Source organism: Coptis chinensis, chromosome 1 (genome assembly GCF_015680905.1).
Source record: "Coptis chinensis isolate HL-2020 chromosome 1, ASM1568090v1, whole genome shotgun sequence".
Lineage (NCBI taxonomy): Eukaryota > Viridiplantae > Streptophyta > Magnoliopsida > Ranunculales > Ranunculaceae > Coptis > Coptis chinensis.
In genome coordinates this window covers 70,558,461-70,564,658 of record NC_141456.1, presented here as the reverse complement: position 1 = coordinate 70,564,658, position 6,198 = coordinate 70,558,461, and the positions used below count along the sequence as shown (strand labels likewise).

General features: G+C 36.2%; 1 pseudogene across 1 annotated transcript; it reads right to left on the bottom strand.

The window, feature by feature from the left end:
• Nucleotides 1-2,815: 2,815 nt before the first annotated feature.
• Nucleotides 2,816-5,379, bottom strand: LOC147525093 (uncharacterized; annotated as a pseudogene). Its single transcript, XR_015221030.1, has 5 exons — nt 5,163-5,379; nt 4,967-5,057; nt 3,703-4,895; nt 3,201-3,292; nt 2,816-2,947 (listed from the first exon to the last, which is right to left on the bottom strand). The product of XR_015221030.1 is annotated as an uncharacterized LOC147525093 (transcript).
• Between the last annotated feature and the right edge of the window lie 819 nt (nt 5,380-6,198).

Genomic DNA, 6,198 nt, shown 5'->3' with positions numbered 1-6,198 from the left:
AATGCAAAAAGAGTGAAACTCTCACACCTTGCCTTTACAGATGATGTCTTTCTCTTTTGTAAAGAGAAAAACAACTCTATTCTTGCAGTCAAAGATTGTCTAGTGGAATTTGGAAGGACAACTGGACTACACATCAATACTCACAAGACCACCATTCTTACTGGTGCCCTCAATCAGCAAGATGCTCAATCTCTTCCTTTGATCTCTGGAAGGTTGGGCATAAGAGAATGCCAACCTTTAGTTGAACGAGTCACCTAAAAGGTTACAAATTGGAAAGCCCACCAGCTCTCTCATGTAGGAAAAGCCATGTTGATTATGTCAGTCCTTTTATCCTTCAATATATTTTGGGCTCGAACATTCATTCTGCCTAAAATTGTATTATAACAAGTTGAGAAAATTTGTGCTCACTTTCTATGGTCTTCTAATGGTTTGCAGAAAGCTTTTCATCATGCTAGCTGGTGTACCATGAGTAAACCAAAAAATGAAGGAGGGCTTAGATTTGCAAATATTCAAAGATGGAATCGAGGAGCATACCACGGATTAGTTTTCAAAGTGGCTGTTAAAGAAGAAACTATATGGGTGGATTGGACATGGAAGCATCACATAAAAAAAAACAATCTTTCTGGACTATGACAACCCCAAAGGACTGTTCTTGGTCCTAAAGAAAAATTCTAGATGCTAGAAAGGATGCTATGAAGCTCATCAAGTATACTATTTCTAATGGTGAGAATACGTTGCTATGGCATGATATCTGGTGTGGCACTTCTCCTCTCCTATTCAATGTCGAAGCCTTGTCAGCATGGCAATTTCCTTTGGATGCCAAAGTCAGTTGTTTGCTAGATAACGGTCATTAGAACAACCATGTGCTTGTAATGCCATATTCTGATCTCAAGATTGAAATTCTCTCTACTAGCATCTATAGGAATCTCCTTCAAGACAAAATAGTGTGGACACCCCACCAAAGTGGTTTCTATTCTTCTAGTAGTGCCTATTCTGCTCTCAGTCCAATTATAAACGAAATGAAGTGGCATAATTATGTGTGGGGAAAATGGGTTCTACCGAGACACTCTTTTACATGGTGGCAGCTCTTCTCTAACACTATTCCTACCCAAGACTGACTGGTGCAAAGGAAAGTTATATCTCATTCAACATGTTGCTTGTGTGGTAACAGTAGAGAATATTCTAAGCACCTTTTTTTAGTGTCCTTACTCCCAACAGGTCATTTCCAAGATTAAATAGCTACTTGGCATCTCTACAGATTCTAGAACTGCTAATCGAGAAATATCTTCTATTTTTAGGCTCCGTAAAGGACATGAACTAGGGAAAGTTTACAAAGTGTACCTATGTGATGCAATAGATGCCATCTGGAAAGAGAGAAACAGGCGTAGCTTTCAAGGTTCTAGCAGGACCGCTTTGGAGCTGTTCAACAAAATGGTACGGGACTTAAAAAACTACCTTGTGGTTCAAAAGCCACAACTAAAGGAACCGAGGGATTCTAGAGCTCTGAGCATGATAAGAGCCCAAAACTGTAGTTTTAACCCTATAACAGTCATACTTTTAGACCAATTATGTGAGTAATAATTAAGAGTTAACACCGACACGTGTTTTATGCATTTCAGGCTTCAAAGTCCATTATGTGCAGAAATGTGCCACTTTAGCGAGATAAAGGAGCAAATGTCGATTACTAAGGAGTTCCGTGATTAAAGGCCAAGATTCAAGAAGACAAAGCCTTTCTAAAGCCCAGTCAAAAGCTGAAAAGTCAACGCGGGCAGAAACAGCACACAAGTCAGCAGAACTTCCGAAGGCCGTATCTTTGGACTCAGACCTCGAAATGAGGTTTACCTTATGTCAAAACGACCGGATCGGAAAGAGCTTTCCAATGGTTTAAGCCTTGATCCAATCAGAGGAGCAGAAGTGGACGAAAAGTCTGTTGAAGCCAACTGCAGCTGAAGAGGCCTTTTTGGACTGAAAGAATTGGGTTTTGGGCCTGATTCTCTGGCCCAAAACATGGCTCCAAGCCCATGCAGGATTTTTGGATCTGAAAGTATAAAAACCAAAGCTTAACTCTTTGTTAATGGTAGATAGTTAGCTTAGAAAATAAATTAGGTTAGGATAAGAAAGGTACACTACTAAAAAAAGGGTTTATAAGCTCAGCTAAAAGGTGAGATGTTAGAGTTTTTACCTCGGTTTTCTAGGAAAAAACAACCAAGGTAAAATCCACTGAGATAATAGAGTTCTATAAAACCGAGATAATAGGCTACTAAATTATCTCAGAAGTCTGACATCTTATCTAAATATATTATCTCAGTTTTCTAAATGAAACTGATATTATATAGAATAAAACCGAGATAAATTGTTGATTGAAACCAATTAGTATAGAAGAAAATTGAGATGTTTTTTTTTAATGAAACCGAGATAATATCAAAAAATAACCGTGATAAATTCTTCTGGAAAGGGAGATTGTTGGACAACCTTTTATCTCACCCTTTGTCATTTTTTGCTGGTATTGCTCATGACAATTAACCAGCAAATAAAAACTTGTCCCAAACCCACCACATTCCCTTTCATATTCATAAACATCAACACCAATTAACAAAAGCAACACAACATAAGTAAATTCTTTGAAGAACTTATTTCATTAAGATAAGAAAGAATAATGTCGAACATGAACTTAACTTTCAAAGAGTACTAGTAATCAGTCAATTATTTATAGAAACTCAAATATTGTATCAACTACTATTCTTCGAACTATAATAAGGCATTTTTTTTAACCTTTCTCTATATATTCAGGAAAGGAAACAGATGGTTCCTGTTGAATTTCCTACTAAAAAAAATTTGAGAATCCACAACTCCGAAGGTATTCAGACGTTGTCAGCTATGAAAAATTATAGGCTCCAAAACTCTCTTCGTCAACTTTAGTAAGTGGAGACGAATATCCAAGATGGTCCTGTTCCATAAGAGAAACATCATTTCTAACAAACTCATCCTGTGCTAACTTCTAAAACTATAAATGTATGGACTATTGACCAGTAAAAAAAAGTAAAATAAAGGTTGTACTATCCAAAAACAAAGGTGCATAATAGAAAACATATCTCCTCACACTCATGTACACGAAACAAAATTGATATAGTCATATACACATGAACAAAGGTTAACCCAAAAAGATTAAACTCAATCAGATAAAGAAGATAGAAATGTACCAACTCTAAAAGCAACCCAAGTTGGAGCAAAGCAATCAGGACCTTCTCTTGTCCAATTTGATTCTAACAAGGACTGGGAAGTGATAAAAGATCTGCAAATAAATAAATAAAATGTTTAGCCGCTAATTCACTACTCAGGATATAACAATAGCAATAAACAAGCTAAAAAAACAAGAGTGAACCTATTTACAATTGAGAAAGCATATCAAATGGTTCTACTACCCAAATACAAAATTTCATGACGAAAACCTTGCCTTCTCAACGTATGTAAAACCAAGTTGATATAGTCCTATATACAAGAAAAAAGCTCACTACAAGAAGGCCTTATCTAAAAAAAAGATAAGAGTAATACCAGTCAAGCATGCTGAACTACATTTTTGTTCGAAACAGCCTTAAATTATACAAACATAATATGGTAGGTTCCACATAGACTGAATCCCAATTGAACTACAACAGCCTACACTTGACACAAGGCGAACCAGCTTAACTAGGTATAACTTACAATAGACATTGCCGCTTCTTGGCAAGATTTTCAAAGACCTGACGTACGTCAGCGCTTGTGGACGTGATTGTCTTTGATGAGTCAGCAGACTCCATGAAGGACTGAAGTTCAATCTTCATATCATTAATGCCACTTAAAATCTCAATTTTTGCAACATGGCTGAGTTTATTGAGAAAATCCAACTCAGCTCCTTCCTGCTGCTGCAACTTCTCCTGTCTCTTTTGTGTTGCTATCTTCTCATACTCCACAATTGAGTCTTCCCCGTCAATCAGAAAACTGATACCACTATGAGTATAAAACTCTACACACGTTTCACACCTGCAAAGAAGTTCTTTCCAATTTTTGGACATAAACATGGGCTTTATCTTCTCTAAAGTAGAAACTGCAATTCTTAGATCAACAGAGAGAATGCATTTGGTACTTGAAATAGCACTCTAGTTGGCGGTATCCATTTCTAGAGGGTCAAAAGAGGTGGTGCCATTCTCAAGCTTCAAAGAGGATGCACAAGCAGAATGTGCCCCTGCAGACATTGTTCCTTCTTTGTTGCTATTTTGGGTAGCATCGCATTGCCTAACAATTGCCCAAATGATTGGAGGATATAGTGTCAAGAAAGAGCATATCTTTGCACATGCTTGACAGATGAAATCCTCATAAATAGGTTCTCCATCCTCATCTCTCGGTATCTCATCAGAGGATTTGAGACCCAAATGGTTCTCATGAAACCAATTCTCGCAGATACAATCATTTCCACTTGTTCCTCTGCTTCTGGATCAGGATAAGGACGGCCACATGTGCAATAGGAACCTTTGAAAGTCTGGTTGTATGCGTTCTCTAAATTTTCTGGATCCTTACTTGCAAAAAGTTTGCAATAGAACTCCCCGAATTTCGAATTGCCACAGTCACATATGAAGTTTCTCTTGGTCCACAGCTCAACAATCTCATGGCCGTCATGGCAAGACAAACTACAAGCAGTGCAAACCCCAGCATTCCCATCTGGAACACAAGTAAGACACGGGAAAACCGCCTACCTCTTCATATAACCATTGTTGTAAGTACACTCCTTCCCTTCATCTCCTCCCAAAACCAAATCAGCTTCCAATTCTTCGTCTTTGGCGTTTTGTAAAAAATCTTGGATTGAAACCATCTGCTCAGTCTCGTCATTAAATATGTCAACCATTGAAGCCCTCGACAACCTGAATCGAGAACGGGGTTTGAGAATTTTAGGGCCAATGAAGAAAAGGAGAGGGCTTTATAAGAGTAATACCTGCTCAAAAGCAAATCAAGTTGAGGCAGGACGACTAGAACCTCCTCAGATCCAATTTGTTCTAACAAGGAATGAATAGCTGATGGAAGAACTGCGAATCAGTTTATAAAGGTTAGGCACTAACTTATTTATACATGAAACTTAGATTCAATATTCTATGTTTGATTAATCGCTTAATCTAAGATCATTTTAGTACCTGAAAACCCAGAAGAGTTGTGAACTGTTGTGGAGTTGAAATGGGCAGTGGAAATCGTTTCTGAGTTGGTGCAAGGTGAAGAGAGGGCAATATAGATGAAGAAATAGTGGAGAGGCGAGATAGTTGGGATTATAATGGCAGTTGCCATGGTGAGTTCGTGCTAGTCAGGAGAGAGTAATGTAGAGCGGGACTTCTATTTTTTTTGGACTTCTATTTTTTTTGGGATTTCTATTTGCCAAATTTATTTCGAGATATTTGGTATAATAGCAATTATATCATTTGAGTGCCGAGATATTTGGTTTAATATCAATTATATCAGTTCAATGTGAGATAAATGAAGTTTCCTATTATATCAGTTCCATACCACGAGTGGTAAAATCCATATATTTTATCTCAGTTAAGTAAGAGGCGAGATAACAAATTTATACTCAGAGTTAGTACCTAAGTTATGGGACATATTATTTCATTTATAGAACATATTATCTCTCTTATCAGCAGAACCGAGATAAGGCTAATTTTAGAACCGAGATAAAAACCCTTTTTTTTAGTAGTGGTAGCTAGTTAAACCTAAAAAATATAGATAATTATAGATCTAGTTTTCATGTAATAAAATTAAGTTTAGTTTAAATTCAATTCTTGTTTTAAATTAAACTCTTAGAATCATTATTCTTAATTAGTTTGATTAATAAAATAGCTAGTTTGTCAATTTCGATTCTTGTCATTTATAATTGTGTAGATCTAATTTCCCTTATTACGTAGATAGCTAGACTTAGATTAGTTAGATTATTAATTTAGTATTTGAATCATTGTTTTATTATTCATTAGATTAATAAAATAGTGTTCTCCATAAGTTAGTTTCATTTCCATTAATTGTTTAGTTTCAATTCGTAGATTTAATTAATTGTCATTATTAGTTTAATTCAATTATTGCATTAGTAGTTTTGAATTGAGTTTAAACAAGCAAAGTTTCAATCTTTATATCATGTCTTGTTTGAATTCCATTAGGAATGATAGCGTGATGATTCTCGACTAAACC